Below are 17,753 nucleotides of genomic sequence, written 5' to 3'. Positions count from 1 at the left end.
TAATGACTAGTTATATTGAGTACCTCTTCATGTGCCTATGGCCATTTGTATACGTTATTTGAAAAAAAAAAATATTTTGAGGTTTTTTTGCCCGTTTTAAAATTGGATTACTCAATGTTTTGCTACTAAATTGTATGAATTCTTTTTATATTTTATAAATAATAGATACATGGTTTGCAAATATTTTGCTATTCCATAGACTTTATTTTCATGTTGTTGATAGTTTCTTTCGCTATGCAGAAGCCTTTTAGTTGATGTAGTCCCACATGTTTGTTATTGCTTTTGTTGCTTGTACTTTGGGTATGATTTCAAAAAAACACATTAAGAAGACTCATATCACGAAGCTTTTTTTTTGCTATGTTTTCTCCTAGAAGTTTCATGGTTTCAGTTCTTACTACTTAGTACTTAATGGATTTAAGTATTTCACCCATTTTGAGTTAATTTTTGTGAGTGGTATAAGATAGGGGTCAAATTTGATTCCTTTACATGTGAATATCCTCTTTGGGACTTTCCTGGTGGCTCAGACAGTAAAGCATCTGCCTACAATGAGGGAGACCCGGGTTCAATCCCTGGGTCAGTAAGATCCCCTGGAGAAGGAAATAGCAACTCACTCCAGTATTCTTGCCTGGAAATCGCATGGACGGAGGAAGTTAGTAGGCTACAGTCCACGGGGTCGCAAAGAGGCGGACATGACTGAGCGACTTCACTTTCACATTCTATCCTCTTTGCCCACCAGCATTTATTGAACAGATTTTCTGTTTTCCATTGAGTATTCTTGGCTCCATTGTCAAATATTCAGTTCAGTTGCTCAGTCGTGTCTGACTCTTTGCGACCCCATGTACTGCAGCATGCCAGGCCTCCCTGTCCATCACCAACTCCCGGAGTTTACTCAGACTCATGTCCATTGAGTCGGTGATGCCATCCAACTATCTCATCCTCTGTTATCCCCTTCTTCTCCTGCCTTCAATCTTTCCCAGCATCGGGGTCTTTTCTAGTGAGTCAGTTCTTTGCATCAGGTGGCCAAAGTATTGGAATTTCAGCTTCAACATTGTCAAATATTACTTGACCTTGTATAATTTATGATGTTGGCCGGGTGCTTGTCATTTATGGCCTTTATTATGTTGAGATATGTTCCTTCTGTGCCTATTTATTAGGTATATTCTGGATTCTGTTCCACTGGATTCTTTGTGTTTTTTTAATGCCCTTACCACACTCCTTTAATTAAAGCTTTATGTTCTACTATATACTTTATAAAGCTATCGCTTTATAGTAGAGCTTGAAATTAGGAAGTGTGATACCTCCTTCTTTGTTCTTCTTTATTATTTTGGCTATTCAGGGTTTTTGGTGATATTTTTAGAATACTTTAACATACTAATTTTAGAAGTGTTTTTTGTATTTCTGTAAAAGTGTCATTAAAATCTTATTTCTCAATTTTTATTGAAATATAGTTAATTTACAATGTTTTGTTAGGTTTAGATATACAGCAAAGTGATTCAGGTGTGTTTGTATATATGTACACACACATAGATATGGAAAATTTTTATTTATATGTAATATATGAATATATTTAGATTATTTTCCATTACAGTTTATTATAAGATATTGTGTGGTTCCCTGTGCTATACCGTAGGTACTTTTTGGTTATCTATTTTGTTTGTATATAGTAGTGTGTATATTTTAATCCCAAGCTCCAGGGATTGCATTGAATCTATAGATGGCTTTTGGTGGTACTGACATTTCAACAATATTAATCTTCCAGTCCATGAACATAAATACCTTTCCATTTATTTGTGTCTCCTATTTCCTTCATCAATAAAAATGTAATTTTCAGAGTAGAAATTTTTTACCTCTTTGGTTAAATTTATTCCTAAGTATTTTATGATTTTTAATGCTATTATAAATGGAATTGACATATTTTTCATAAAATTGTTAGTGTGTAGAAATGCTACTGATTTTTTCATGTTAATTTTGTACCCTGCAACTTTACCAAATTCACTGATGAGTTCTAACAGGTTTTTGGTGAAATTTGTAGGATTTTCTATGTATAAAATCATGTCATCTGCAAATAGAGACAGTATGACTTCTTCCTTTCCAATTCTGATACCTTTATTTTTCTCTTCCAATTGCTCTAGCAAAGACTTAACAGTACTATATTGATTAGGTGTGATGAGAGTAGGCACACTTGTCCTGTTCCTGATTTTAGAAGAAAAGCTTTAAACTTTTCACCATTGAGTATAATGTTGGCTGTGGGCTTGTCATTTGTGGTCTTTTATTATGTTGAGATATGTTCCTTCTAGACCTAATTTGTTAAGTGTTTTTTATCATGAACAGATGTTAAGTTTTGTCAAATGCTTTTCTGTATCTATTGAGATTATCATATGATTCTTTTCTTCCATTTTATTAATGTAATGTATCACATTGATTTGCATATGTTGAGCAATCCTTTCATCCCAGGATAATTTCCACTTGATCAAGGTGAATGATTCTTTTAATGTACTGCTAAATTTGGTTTTGCTAGTATTCTATTGAGACTTCTTGCAACTATTGGGCATAGTTTTATTGTAGTGTCCTTATCTGACTTTGATGTCAATCAGATATCAGGATAGCTGATTATCAGGAGAATGCTGGCCTTGTAAAGTGAGTTTGGAAGTCTTCCCTCTTCAATATTTTGGAAGAGTTTGAGAATAATTTTATCTTAATTATTCTGTAAATGTTTGGTAAAATTCACCAGTGAAGCAGTCTGGTCCTGGGTTTTTCTTCACTGGGAGGTTTTTGATTACTGATTCAATATCCTTCCTAGTAATTGGTCTGTTCAGATTTTCTATTCCTGCTTTAGTCATGGTAGGTTGTATGTTTTCTAAGATTTTTTTCCATTTCTTCTAGATTATCCAGTTTGTTAGCATATAGTTGTTTGCAGTAGCATCTTACGATTCTTTTTATTTCTGTTTATATCAGTTGTGATGTCTTCTTTTTCATTTACAATTTTGATTTAGGTCTTCTCTCCTTTTCCTTGGTTAGTCTACCTTAGAGTTTGTAGGTTTTCTTTCTTTTCAAAGAACCAACTTTTAGTTTGCTTAGTGTTTTCTATTCTTCTGTTCTCTATTTCCTTAATTTCTGCTTTAACCTTTATTTCCTTCCTTCTGCTAACTTGAGGTCACCTTATTTTTCTAGTTCCTAAGGAATAGAATTAGGTTGTTGGGATCATTCCTGCTCTTTAGTGTATGTGTTTATTGCTACAAACTTTGCTCTTAGAACTGTTCTTTCTGCATAAGGTCAGGTATGCTGTGTTTCCATTTTAATTTGTCTCAAAACTTTACTGTCTTTAATTTCCTCTTCAATCTGTTGGTTGTTCAGTAAAGTGTTTAATTTCTATGCATATATGAACCTTTTCCAGTTTACCTCTTGTTATGATTTCAGTTTTCTTGAAGAATTGTTTCATGGCCTAACATTTGGGCTGTCCTAAAAAACAGTTCCATTTGCACTTAAGAATATGAATTCTGCTGTTGTTGACTAGAATGTTCTATATATGTCTGTTATATTATTTGATCAGTTCAGTTCAGTCGCTTAGTCGTGTCTGACTCTTTGCGACCCCATGGACTACAGCACACCAGGCTTCCCTATCCATCACCAACTCCCGGAGCTTACTCCTGTCCATTGAGTCTGTGATGCCATCCAACCATCTCATTCTCTGTCGTCTCCTCCCGCCTTCAATCTTTCCCAGCATCAAGGTCTTTTCAAATGAATCAGTTCTTCACATCAGGTGGCCAAATACTGGCGTTTCAGCTTCAGCATCAGTCCTTCCAATGAATATTCAGGAATGATTTTCTTTAGGATGGACTGGTTGGATCTCTTTGCAGTTCAAGGGACTCTCAAGAGTTTTTTCCAACACCACAGTTCAAAAGCATCAATTCTTCAGTGCTCAGCTTTCTTTAGAGTCCAACTGTCACATCCATACATGACTACTGGAAAAACCATAGCTTTGAATAGATGGACCTTTGTTGGCAAAGTAATGTCTCTGCTTTTTAATATGCTGTCTAGGTTGGTGTGTAGTGTTTAAATTCAGTTTATTATCTTTCTGAATGATCTATCCATTGTTGACAGTAGAGTATTAAAATCACAAACTATTATTGTATTCATGTTTATTTCTCCTTTTAGCTTTATTAGTTTTGTTTTATGCATTTAGGTGCTTTTTTGGGTGCACAGATATTTACAATTGCTATAACATGATGTTATTTACCTTTTTTATTATGTAATATATAATGGCCTTTTTTAAGAAAAACTGTTTTTAAAGTTCATTTTGTCTGATGTAAGTATAGCTCCCCCTGCCTTATTTGTAGACAGTGGGATATTACCATTTGCTTGAAATGTCTTTCTCCATCCCTTCTCTCTGTTTATGTCTTTATGGTAAAGGGACTCTCTATAAGGTAGTATATTTTTGGATCTTGTTTTCCTATCTATTTAGCCATTCTGTCTTTTTTTTTTTTAATTTATTTATTTGTTTTTTATTTGGGTGGGTCTTTGTTGCTGCATGGGCTTTCTCTAGTTGTGGTAGGGGAATCGGGGAGGGAAGGGTGTGGAGCAGGGCTGCTCTTTGTTGCAGTGTATGGCCTTCTCGTTGCCGTGGCTTCTCTTGCTGCAGAGCACCAGCTCTAGGCACAGGGGCCTCAGTAGTTGCGATGCACAGGCTCAGTTGCTTCGTGGCGTGTGGGATCTTCCTAGGACAGTGATCAAACCCATGTCCCCTGCATTGACAGATGGATTTTTAACCACTAGACCACTAGGGAGGCCCAATTCTGTGTCTTTTGATTGGAGAATTTCATATGTTAGTAACTATTGATAGGCAAGAATTTACTATTGCCATTTTGTTAATTGTTTTCTGATTATTTTGTAGATCCATTGTTCCTTGTTTCTTATCCTGCCATCATTTTGCATATTTTGATGTCTTTTGGCATCAGTATTCTTTGACTTCTTTTTCTTGTTCTTTTGTTCAATTGTTACAGGTCTTTACTTTATCATTGCCATGAAGATTACCTAAAATATCTTAAAATTATAACACTTGATTTTAAATTGATAACAACTTCATTTTAGTAGAAGTCCTAAACTTTACACTTTTTCTTCTCCTACCCCTCACATTTTAGATTATTGTTGTTAAAATTTGCATATTTTTACATTACATATAACTAACAAGGCTTTTTTAGTTTTAGGTGGCTCAGACGGTAAAACATCTGTCTACAATGCAGGAGACCCGGGTTCAATCCCTGGGTTGGAAAGATCCCCTGGAGAAGGAAATGGCAATCCACTCCAGTACTATTGCCTGGAAAATCCCATGGACAGAGGAGCCTGGTAGGCTACAGTCCATGGGGTTGCAAAGAGTTGGATATGACTGAGCGACTTCACTACACTTTTAGTGTTTAATTTTATTGTACACTACCATTACTATATTATAGACTCTAACTTTTGCTATTTATCATAGCTAGTGATTTTTATGCTACCTTTTTATGTTTCCATAAGTGGAATTGTTGGGTTATTTAGTACTATTTTTTGTTTGCTGAGGAACCCCTATACTGTTTTTGACAAGTGAAGAAGTGAAAGTTGCTCAGTCATGTCCGACTCTTTGCAACTCCATGGACTATACAGTGCACGGAATTCTCCTAGCCAGAATACTGGAGTGGGTAGCCTTTCCCTTCTCCACGGGATCTTCCCAACCCAGGGATCGAACCCAGGTCTCCCTCATTGCAGGTGGATTCTTTACAAGCTGAGCCACAAGGGAAGCCCAAGAATACTGGAGTGGGTAGTTTATTCCTTATCCTTTTTGATGATAGATGCACCAATTTCCAGTAGACAAGGGTTCTCTTTTCTCCACATCCTCATCGGCATTTGTTTTTTGTGGTCCTTTTTGATGATAGCCATTCAGACAGGTATGGAGGTATTTCATTGTGATTCTGATTTGCATTTCTCTGATTAGTGATGTTAAGTATCTTTTTCATGTTCCTATTAGCAATCAGTATGTTTGGAAAAATGTTCGGGTTTTGTGCCCATTTTTGATTGAATTGTTTGCTTTTTTGATATTTAGTTGTGTATGAGCTCTTTATATATTTTAGATATTAACCCCTTTATGGTCATCATTTACAAATATTTTCTCTCACTCTACAGGTTGTCTTTTCATTTTGTTAATAGTTTTCTTTGCCACTTTAATTAGATCCTCTTTGTCTGCTTTTGCTTTTGTTTTCCTTTGTGTTAGGAAGCAAATGAATATTACTATGATTTATATCAAGGAGTATTCTTATATTTTCTTCAAGGAATGTTATGGTTTCTGGTCTTACCTTTTGGACTTGAATTCATTTTGAGTTCATTTTTGTAGATGATGTGAGGAAACATTCTGATTCCATTCTTTTGCCTAGAGTTGTTCAGTTTTCTCAGCAGTACTTATTGAAAAGATTGTCTTTTCCCAATTGTAAATTCGCGCCTCCTTTGTTATAGATGAGTTAACCATAAGTGTGTGAGTTTATTTCTGGATTCTCTGTTCTTTTCCTTTTGATCTGTTTGTGTGTTTTTGTGCCAGCGGTATACTGTATATAGTATATAGTAAAGTATAGCCAGTACTATACTTTGCAGACGAAGGTCCGTCTAGTCAAAGCTATGTTTTTTCCAGTAGTCACGTATGGATGTGACAGTTGGACTATAAAGAAAGCTGAGCGCCGAAGAATTGATGCTTGTGAACTGTGGTGTTGGAGAAGACTTTTCAGAGTCCCTTGGACTGCAAGGAGATCCAACCAGTCCATCCTAAAGGAGATCAGTCCTGGGTGTTCATTGGAAGGACTGATGCTGAAGCTGAAACTCCAGTACTTTGGCCACCTCATGTGAAGAACTGACTCACTGGAAAAGACCCTGATGCTGGGAAAGATTAAAGGTGGGAGGAGAAGGGGATGACAGAGGGTGAGATGGTTGGACGGCATCACAGACCCAATGGACATGAGTTTGAGCAAGCTCCGGGAGTTGGTGATGGACAGGGAAGCCTGGGATGCTGTAGTCCATGGGGTCACAAAGAGTCAGATGCAACTGAACTGAACTGATACTGTTTTGATTACTGTAGCTTTGTTATAGTCTGAAGCCAGGGAACATGATACCTCCAGCTCTCTTCTTTTCTCAAGATTGTTTTGGCTATTCGGGGTCTGTTGTGTTTACATTCAAATTTTAGAATTATTCTAATTATGTTAAACATGTTTGGTATTTTGGTAGGAATTTCATTGAATATGTAGATTGCTTTGGGAAATAGACATTTTAATAATATTATTTCTCCCAGTTAATGAACATTATATATCTTTCCATCTGTTTCTGTCATCTTCAGTTTTTTTTACAATGTCTCATAGTTTTCCAAGTACAAGTATTTTTATCTCCCTAATTGGACTTATTCCTAGGTATCCTATTCTTTTTGATATGATAAATGAGACTTTAAAAAAAAACTTCTGACAATTCATTATCAGTGTACAGAAATGCAGCAGATTTCTATATATTAATTTCATATCATGCAGCCTTACCGAATTCATTGAATTCTAGTTGTTTTTCAGTGATGTCTTTAGGATTTTCTGTGTGTACTATCATGGCATCTGAAAACAGTGACAATTTTACTTCTTTCTTTCCTATTTTTCTTATCTGATTGCTGTGGATAAGATTTCCAATACTGTGTTGAATAAAAGTGGGGAGAGGGGACATTCTTGTCTTGTTCCTGATCTTAGAGGAAATGCTTTCAGCTTTTTATTATAGAGTATGTTAGCTGTGGGCTTATCATATATGGATTTTATTGTGTTGAGGTGTGTTACCACTTCACAAAGTTAATATAAAGAGCTAATCATAAGTGAATGTTAAATTTTGTCAAAAGCTTTTTCTGCATCTGTTCAGATGAGATTATTTTATTCAATTTTTAACATTCATAATCAGCTTTTATTGATTTTACATAAATAGCTTATAGAATGACTTTGCAAACCTTATTTTCCTAACATTTGTTACAACACATGACATTTCTTTATGAAGGTATTTGTTAAATCTTCTTTTACAGAGGAAGTTTAGAAAAATGGAGAAAAAGGAAGGAAAATAAGATTTCAAAATTAATCTTCAGTGATAGACCTAAATATTCGGCAATTATTTCCTTTTATAGAACATCATATAATTATAACTTTGAAACATATCAAAAGTGCTGTCCATCAAGTTAATTAAAATCTTGGTGTTCACATCACATTCCCTTGACCTATCATTGTGATCATTCCTCAGCTGTACCAGCAGTACTGAATTTCAAATAATACTGTTCAATTGTTATGCCTCTTGGCTGAACATATGTAGATTATCTTTCTTTATCAAAAATATTTAACAATTGGGCAGTCATCTACTCAGTCTTTATGAACTCTATATTGAATAACTTTTCATTTTTACAAGCATTTCCTACATGACTTTTGCTTTCTTCTTGTCATCCTCACGTAACTGAGTGGTCCATTGCCTTCAAAGGAAGAGGGATTTTTTTAACAAGACTCCAGTTCTATCCCACAGTGTGAAATACTGTGGTCAACGAGCATGTGGTAGTCCATATGATGAGTTGAGCCATTAATAATTAAGGCCTTAAGATTTAGGGAATGTGAATATCACCATCATGAATAGAAACTATAAATATTGACCAGGATATATGAACCTAAACAAACTACTATGTGTAAAGGAAAGATAAAAGGATATCTGTGGTAAGGCAGACTCTGAAGGACGTCATCCAGAAAGTGAAAAGCATGACTTACAAATGAAGTCAGAACCTTCCAGATGTGATGAGGTTTGTGTAAGCGGTTATATATACAAGTCTCTGATAAAAGCCTCTGTGAATCCAGTAGATCAGCATGTAAGTGAAAAAGAGACAAGTAAAGATACCAGCAATGAGCTAAAACCAACTGTATGGAAACTCTCCTATGCCATTATACAATCTGCTGTAACCTCTCACCTCTAGCAGGAACGGAGGAAATATGGGTGCTGATCCATGGCATTGGCTGGACAGAATGCATAATCTATCAATAGACCTGATTCTTTAAAAATTGTCTTTCATTAAGGAAAGATCGTAGACAAAATAATAACTCAATGTTGCAAAGAAGGAATAAAAGTTATACATACTGAGATTTGTTATAATCAGGAGGCTAATAAATTGTCAGATGTCATCTTCTGGCTATGTGGCAGGATATATGTATAGCACAAACAGATAATACCCTGTAGCATTGAGTGTAAGATCCATCTTAGCCCCTAGAGTGGATTTGCTGCTGCTGCTGCTGCTAAGTTGCTTCAGTCGTGTCCAACTCTGTGCAACCCTATAGATGGCAGCCCACCAGGCTCCCCTGTCCCTGGGATTCTCCAGGCAAGAGTACTGGAGTGGGTTGCCATTTCCTTCTCTGTGGATTTGCTGCTAGTTACCAGTTCAGTTCCTATGGGGCTCTGGATGCTCTGGCTAGTGTTTTGTTTAATTTTTTTATGCAGTGTATATCACATGAGTTGTAGATATTGAACCATTCTTGCACCCCTGGGATAAATACCCCTTGATCATATTTTATGATCACCCTAATGTATTGCTAGATTCAGTTGTTAATTTGTTGAGGATTTTTGTATCTATGTTCATCAGTGATTTCAGACAGTAATTTTCTTTTCTTTTCTTTTTTTTTTTTGATATCTATGCTTTTGGTGTCAGGGTGATGCAAGCTTCATAGAAAAAGTTTGTAAGTCTTCCTCCTTCCTCTGAAATTTTTTTGGTAATAGTTTGAGAAGGATAGGTGTTAACTCGTCTCTAAATGTTTGGTGGAATACATCTGTGAAGCCATCTAATCCTGGACTTTTGTTGGGAGTTTTTGTTTGCTTTGCCTTTTTTTTTTTTTAAATGAGTTGGTTTTATTGCTGATAGTTGCTCAATTCATGTTTTTCTATTTCTTTCTGGTTTAGTCCTGGAAGATTGTACATTTCTAGGAATCTGTTTCTTCTAGATTGTCCATTTTATTGACATATGTTGTTGTTATTAGTCACTTAGTGGTGTCTGACTCTTTGCGACCCCATGAACTGCTGCACACCAGACTTCCCTGTCCCTCACTATCTCCTTGAGTTTCCTCAGACTCATGTCTCTTGAGTCAGTGATGCCCTCCAACTATCTCATCCTCTTTCATCCCCTTCTCCTCTTGCCCTCAATCTTTCCCATCATCAGGGTCTTTTCCAACGAGCCAGTTCTTTGCATCAGGTGGCCAAAGTATTGGAGCTTCAGCATCAGTCCTTCCAATGAATTGGAAGGGTTGATTTCCTTTAGGATTGACTGGTTTGATCTGCTTGCTGTCTAAGGGAGTCTCAAGAGTCTTCTCTTGCACCACAGTTTGAAAGCATCAGTTCTTCAGCATTCAGCCTCCTTTATGGACCAAACTCTCACATCCATACATGACTACTGGAAAACCATAGCTTTGACTATAAAGACCTTTATTGGCAAAGTGATTTCTCTGCTTTTTAATACACTGTCTAGGTTTGTCATAACTGTTCTTCCAAAGAGCAAGTATCTTTTAATTTCATGGCTGCAGTCACCGTCCACATTGATTTTGGAGCCCAAGAAAATGAGATCTGACACTGTTTCCACTTTTTCCCCCTCTGTTTGTCATTAAGTGATAGGGCCAGATGCCATGATCTTCATTTTTTGAATGTTGAGTTTTAAGTCAGCTTTTTCACTCTCCTTTTTAACCTTCATCAAGAGGCTTTTTAATTCCTCTTCACTTTCTGCCTTTAAAGTGGTATCATCTGCATATCTGAGGTGGTTGATATTTCTCCCAGCAATTTTGATTCCAGCTTGTGATTCATCCAGCCTGGCATTTCACATGATATTGACATATAGTTGTTCACAATAATCTCCTGTGATCTTTTGTATTTCTGTGGTGTCAATTGTAACTTCTTCTCTTTCATTTCTGATTTTATTGATTTGGGGCCCCTCCCTGTTTTTCTTGATGAGTCTGGTGAAAGGTTTATCACTTTTGTTTAGTTTTTCAAAGAACTAACTCCTAATTTTTTATTTTATTAATTTAAAAAATTTACATTAGAGTTTAGATTAACAGTCTGTTTCAGGTGTACAGCAAAATGATTCAGTTATGCACATACGTGCTTCTGTTCTTTATCAAATTCTTTTCTCATTTAGGTTGTTAAAAAATATTGAGCAGACTTCCCTGTGCTATGCAGTTGGTCCTTGCTGCTTATCTGTTTTAAATATAGCAGTGTGTACATGTCAATCCCAAATTCTGAATCTTCCCTGCTCTTCACCCTTCTCCTCTGATAATCATAAGTCTGTTTTTTAAGTCTATGAGTCTGTTTCTGTTCTATAAATAAGTTAATTTGTATCATTTTTTAAGGTTCTGCATATACGTGATATCATATGCTATTTGTCTTTCTCTGTGTAACTTACTCCACTTAGTATGATATTCTTCAGGTCCATCCGTATTGCTGAAGATGGCATTATTTCATTTGTTTTTAATGGCTGAGTAATATTGCATTGTATATATGTACCACATCTTCTTTATCCATTCCTCTGTCAATGGAAATTTAGGCTGCTTCCATGTCTTGGCTATTGTAAATAGTGCTACAATGAACATTGAAGTGCATGTGTCCTTACAAACTATGTTTTTTTCCAGATATAACCCCAGAAGTGGAATTGCGGGATCATACGGTAGCTCTATTTTTAGTTCTTTAAGGAACCAAAGAACCAACTCAGTTTCACTGATCTTTTATATGGTTTTTTTAGGCTCTATTTCATTTATTTCCACTCTAATCTTTATGATTTTTTTTTCCTTTTACTAACTTCGGGTTTTGCTTGTTCTTTTCCTAGTTCCTTTAGATGTAAGGTTAGGTTGTTTGAATTTTTTTTATTTCCTTAGATAGGCTTGTATTGCTATAAACTTGCCTCTTAGAACTACTTTTTGATCTGTGTCCCACAGATTTTGGGTTGTTGTTTTCATTTTCATTTGTCCCCACCTATTAAAATTTTTTTTTTCCTTTGATTTGTTCAGTGCTCTATTGGTTGTTTTGTAGCATGTAGTTTAGCCTCCACTTGTTTATTTTTTGCAATTTTTTACCTGTTCACAGCATTGTGGTCAGAAAGATGCTTTATATAATTTCAGTTTTTTAAAATTTCCTAAGTTGTTTTTGTGGCCTAGCTTGTTCTCTATCCTGGAAAATGTTCCATGTGTAATTGAAAAACTGTATTCTGCTTCTTTTGGTCGGAATGGTCTATTTAGAATTATTAAATCCACTCGCTCAAATGTGTCATTTAATGCCAGTGTTTCCTTGATTTCTTTTTTCCACTTTTTGTCTGAATGATCTGTGCATTGTAAGTGGGGTGGTAAAGTCCCCTACAATTATTGTGTTACTGCCAGTTTCTCCCTTTAGATCTGTTAATATTTTATGTATTTGTTGTTCTTTAGTCTCTAAATCATGTCCAACTCTTTTTGCAACCCCATAGACCATAGCCTGCCAGACTCCTCTGTCCATGGAATTTGCAGGCAAGAACACCAAAATAGGTTGCCGTTTCCTTCTCCAGGCGATCTTCCACTGTAGGGATCGAACCTGTGTCTTCTGCTTGGCAGGCAGATTCTTTACCACTGAGCCACCCAGGGTATTTAGGTGCTCCTATATTGCCTGCATATATACTTGTAACTGTTGTATCTTATTGTATTGATCCTTCGATTATTATGTAATGTCCTTCTTAGTCCCTTATTACGGTCTGTTTTAAAATGTTTTGCCTGATAGTATTGCTACCCCAGCTTTCTTTTGATTTCTATTTGCATGAAATACCTTTTTGCATCCCATTGCTTTCAGTCTGTATGTTTTTAGATCTGATATGAGTCTCTTGTAGGTAGCATAAATAAAGGTTTTGTCCTTGTGTCCATTCAGCCGCTCTTTCTTTTGTTTGAAGCCTTTAGTCCATTTAGTAATTATTGATATGTATTGATACTTATTGCCATTTTGTTAGTCTAGGAGTTGTTCTTTCTTGTCCCTTCTTTTGTTCTCTTCCCGTATGATTCAATAACTATTGCTGTGTTTGGAATCCTTTATCTTTATTGTGTTTTCCGAGTTTTGATTTATGAATGTCATGAGGTTTACATACACACTTATTTTAAGTTGCATATCTCTCAATTTCAAAGATCTTTTAACATCCCCACATTTTTACTCCCCACCCTCCATGATTATTTTTGACATCACATTTTACATATTTTTGTCTTTTTTTTTTTGGCCATACTGTGTGTGGCTTGTGGGATCTGAGTTTCCTGACCAGGTATTGAACCCAGGTGCCAGCAGTGAATATGCAGAGTTCTAACCAGGGAAATCCAGCATCTTCCTGTCTTGTGTATCCCTTAACTACGTATTGCAGATGTGTAAATGATTTTACTGCTTTTGTCTCAGCCGTCCTACTAGCTTTGTAAGCGGCTAATCTATAACCTTTTACTGTATATCTTGGCAACCCACTCCAGTGTTCTTGCCTGGAGAATCCCAGGACAGGGGAGCCTGGTGGGCTGCCGTCTATGGGGTCGCACAGAGTCGGACACGACTGAAGCAACTTAGCAGCAGCAACTGTATATCTGCCTGGAGCAATGGGCTTTTTCCTTTGTTATTTTCATGTTTCTAGTTGTGTCCTTTTCTTTCTTGCTTAGAGAAGTCCCTTTAATATTTCTTATAAATCTTATTTGGTGGTGATGAACAGTTGTCCGTCAAACTTTGATTTCTCGTTCAGTCTAAAAGTGTTACTGGGTAGAGTTTTCTTTGCTGTAGGTTTTCCTTTTCATTACTTTATATATATATTACTATATATATATTACTTTATATATATATATAACTTTATATATATATATATTACTTTATACCATGCCTTCTGAACTACAGACCTTGTGATGCCAAGTCAACTGACAGCCTTTTCAGATTCCCTTGTACATGAACTTATTGCTTTTCCCTTGCTGCTCTTCACATTGTCTTTAAATTTTGACAGTTTTGGACACCGTGTCTTTGTATGGTCCTCTTCGGATTGTTTCTGTCCGGGACTCTCTGTGCTTTCTAGACTTAGATGCCTGTGTCCTCTCCGAGGTTAGGGAAGTTTGCAGATAGTATGTCTTTGATATATTTTCCGGCCCTCTCTTTTTTCCTTCCAAGGCCCTACAAGGGAGGTGTTGGTATGCCTGATGTTGTCCTAAAGGTCTCTTAAGCGGTCCTCATTTCTTTCTTTTTTGTTCAGCTTCAGTGATTTCCATTTCTCTTTCTTCCAGCTCACTGATCCATTCCTCTGTATTTTTTAATCTACTGTGGATTCATTCTAGTGTATTTCTCATTTCAGTTATTATTCATTTCTGCCTTGTTCTTTATATTTTCTAATTCTTTGTTTAAAATCTTCTCATTCTGTTCATCCATTCTTCTCCCAAGTACTTTGATTTGTTTTACAATCATTACCTTGAATTACTGAGTAGATTGCCTATATCTACTTCACTTAGTTGTTCTTCTGGGATTTTATCTTGTTTCTTCATTTGAAACATGTTCCTCTATTATCTCATTTTACCTAACTGGCTGTTTTTATTTCTGTGTATCTGGTAGCTTTACATTTCCTGACCTTGGAGAAGTGGCCTTTTGTAGGAGACATCCTATTGGTACCAGCAGCACACTCTCTGATCACCAGAGCTATATGCCCTTGGGATATCCCCCGTGTGGACTACATGGGTCAGTCTGTTGCGGCAGGCTGACTGCTGTGGGTGGTCTGGTAGGTGTCGCTGTCTGCCAGTCCAGTTGTTACGAGGCCCAACCTCATGCAGATGCTTCTAGCTTCTGGTTCTAGGTTTGGGAAGTTTTCAGCTATTATCACTTTGTATATACTTTCTGTCCTTTTAGATTTTATGCTCCTGGAAATCCCATAATATGAATATTTTTAAAAAATTGTGTCCTAGATGTCCTTAAGTTTTTATCATTCTTTCTTATTTTTCTTTTTGTTCATCTGATAGGATAATTTCAGATACCTTATGCTCCATCTCACCAATTCTTCTGCATTTTCAAGTCTGCTTTTGAAACCCTTTATTGAATTCTTAAGTTTATTACTGTATTTTTCATCTCTAGGATTTCTGGTTTTGTGTGTGTGTGTGTGTGTGTTTTTTTTTTTTTTTTACTGGTTTATACTTCTTTGTCCAACTTCTTGGGTTTCTTCTTGCCTTATTTTTCTTATTTTGCTAAATTGTCTGAATTTTTCTGTAGTTTGCTAAGCTTAAGAGGATTTTTCTGAATTCTTTGAAAGTGCATAAATCTCCATTTCTTTAGCATTAGTTACTGGTGCCTTATTTGTTTCCTTTGGTGTCATGTTTACCTGATTCTTACCTTGAATTCTTATGTCCTTTACCTTGAATTCTTATGTCCACATCTGCACATTTGAGTACTTAGATACTACAGGTTTGCTTTGGCAGAGACAGATTTTCACTAGTCAGCTCAGTTTGGGTTTGTGGGTGTGTTTGCTGGTAATATTCTTGGGTAGGTGGGACCTACCATTTTTTTTTTGCGTTTTTTTTCCCCCCCGAATAAAGCAACTTTTAAAGCTCTTTGATCAGAGATACGCACTCTGTTTGGTTGAGTACTGGTAACTTGGTTCTCTACTATAGGATGGGCTCCATGGTTACCTGAATTCTCTAGTCAGGCTTTCTAGGTGGTTAGGGCTAACTCCTGTATTTATATTCATACTCATTAGTAGATGGGGCTATACCTTGGCTTTCCTGCTATGGCAGGGCAGTAAGATGGGCCTCAGGGTCTGTAATATTTATTGCTGGAGATTCATATTAGGCAGGAGTGTGCACTGAATACCTTGACAGATGTGCCTCTTGGTTTAGTCTGCAGATAGGGAAAGCCATAAACAGTGCTCTCTGTTCAAGTGTCAGTGTTAGCAGGGCTGTTGTATGGTCTACACTGCTTTCCCACAGCTTCCCCACATGTTCTAGTTAGGTCTTGGTCAGGCAGGCTAAAGGCAATGAGTGGAAACAGCAATGAGCATGGCTATGAATTTGTTTCCCTGCCCTGTAGCATCAGAAGAGCAAATCTGAAACTGGTAAAAGTCTTTGTTTTCTTAAGCTAACCCATGCCCCAAGCTCCATGGCCAAAAAGGGTCACTAGCTTCAGTCTGCACTATCGGCCAAGCTGCCAGTTCCTTAACTCAAACACTGCTGAATGATGCAGCTTTCAGGTGTTGTCACCAACCCTTCTTGACAGATGGGACCAGGAAAAACCTTCGACTTCAGGTCGGGCTGCTGGGTCTTCATTTCCTAGTCTGGTGGAAGAGAGAGGGGCTATTTCAGGCTTCTCCAATTTTTTCCAAGTAGACTTTCTGGTTGGAAGGGGTTGAGCTACCCTCAGCCTTAACTATGAATGAATCTTCTGCATGGGCATATCAGAGGAGCTTCCAAGACCCCCATGTTGACTTTGCTCTGTGGGCAGTCAGCTCCCACTCACCTCTCAGCTAGAACAGTCCTGGACTACACAGCTTCTAAGTGCTGTCAACCAGGCCCTCTGGCCAGATCAGGTCAGACTACACTCTCCCCCGTGCGTTGGGCTATGACTCAGCTTTTTTCATGGTTGCAGGCAAACCAGACTAGAAGACTGGCAAAACTTATTTGAGGATCAAAGGCAGGGAAATGTGCACCCCAGTGGGTTCCCTGGTCAGAGTGGACTATCAACTTGGGTCTGCAGGGGATCAAAGTTTTTGGGTGGTAATGAGCTCCATCTGCCAAGATCGTGGGCTGGTTTTGGGGAGTCCCTTCCCACTTCTCTATCATAGTCAGATCCCAGTGATGCTCCATGCAATCCCACAAAGTGCCCCTCAGTGCTGGGGTAGCTGTTTGAAACCCATGGGATCTTTTTTTCCCATGGGAGGAAGCAGAGACTCGGGGGAGACCTCTCAGCAGGGTGCTGTGCTGACCTGAGGGGGAGGCGGTGCAGTCACTGTGTGACTGTTCTTTTCCTTCTAATACGGTCTGTCTTGGTCTTGGTGGTACAGGAAGGTACCTCTGCCTCACCCCCCTGTTCTAGGGTTCCCTTAATGCTGTCTTGTTCATGAAGAGTTGCTGTTTTTGCGAGGGGAGGCAGAGTCGGGAATGACTTAGGTTGCCATCTTGGGGATTTCACTCTCCCGGTATAATCTGTAGGCCTCTCCATGTGCTGCTTACGGCACTGAGCAGCAAAAAAGAATGTGTGCTTCCTGTGGGCAGCTGGATGCCCGGTGGGAAGGAAGAGGTGGAACCCACAACCACTCTGTTGGTTTCAGATATTGATAAGAAAACAAAGATGGGAGAATTCTCAGTCTAAAACCTGACACCATGCTCTAAGGGGGAAAATTTCTGATGTAAAACAAATATCTTGAAATATTCTCTCTACAGACAGAGCCAGGAGACCTACATGCCCATCATGCTTCCTCTTTGGGGACAGTATAATAAAGAAGCACATGCATGTTAATTCAGCCAACTGATTTGGGCTCTGATTCTGCCCCTTTCTTATTTTGGGAGCCTGGGCAGATATCTAATGAGATATTTGTTTCATCTGTAGAACAAAGATAACACCCATCCTTTGGGCTAGTATGAGGATTAAATACGATGTTACATATACAGTGTTTGACAAGGAGTGCCCATGCAGTAAGTGGTAGCTATTATTATTATTTATTGTAGAAGACTTTTAATCCAGAAGAGTCTGTAGAGGAATTTTTAGCTTTTCTG

The 17,753-nt window shown here is 37.4% G+C and overlaps 1 long non-coding RNA gene and 1 pseudogene across 9 annotated transcripts in view; one reads left to right on the top strand and one right to left on the bottom strand.

The window, feature by feature from the left end:
• The window catches only part of LOC129646345 (uncharacterized), a 103,908-nt gene that overhangs the window by 65,134 nt on the left and 21,021 nt on the right, over positions 1 to 17,753 (top strand). The gene's annotated exons all lie outside the window — the stretch shown is intronic.
• Positions 8,608 to 9,259, bottom strand: LOC129646344 (lathosterol oxidase-like; annotated as a pseudogene).

Source organism: Bubalus kerabau, chromosome 3 (genome assembly GCF_029407905.1).
Source record: "Bubalus kerabau isolate K-KA32 ecotype Philippines breed swamp buffalo chromosome 3, PCC_UOA_SB_1v2, whole genome shotgun sequence".
NCBI lineage: Eukaryota > Metazoa > Chordata > Mammalia > Artiodactyla > Bovidae > Bubalus > Bubalus kerabau.
Note: the sequence above shows the minus strand (reverse complement) of the source record. Positions and strands in the feature narration are given on the sequence as shown.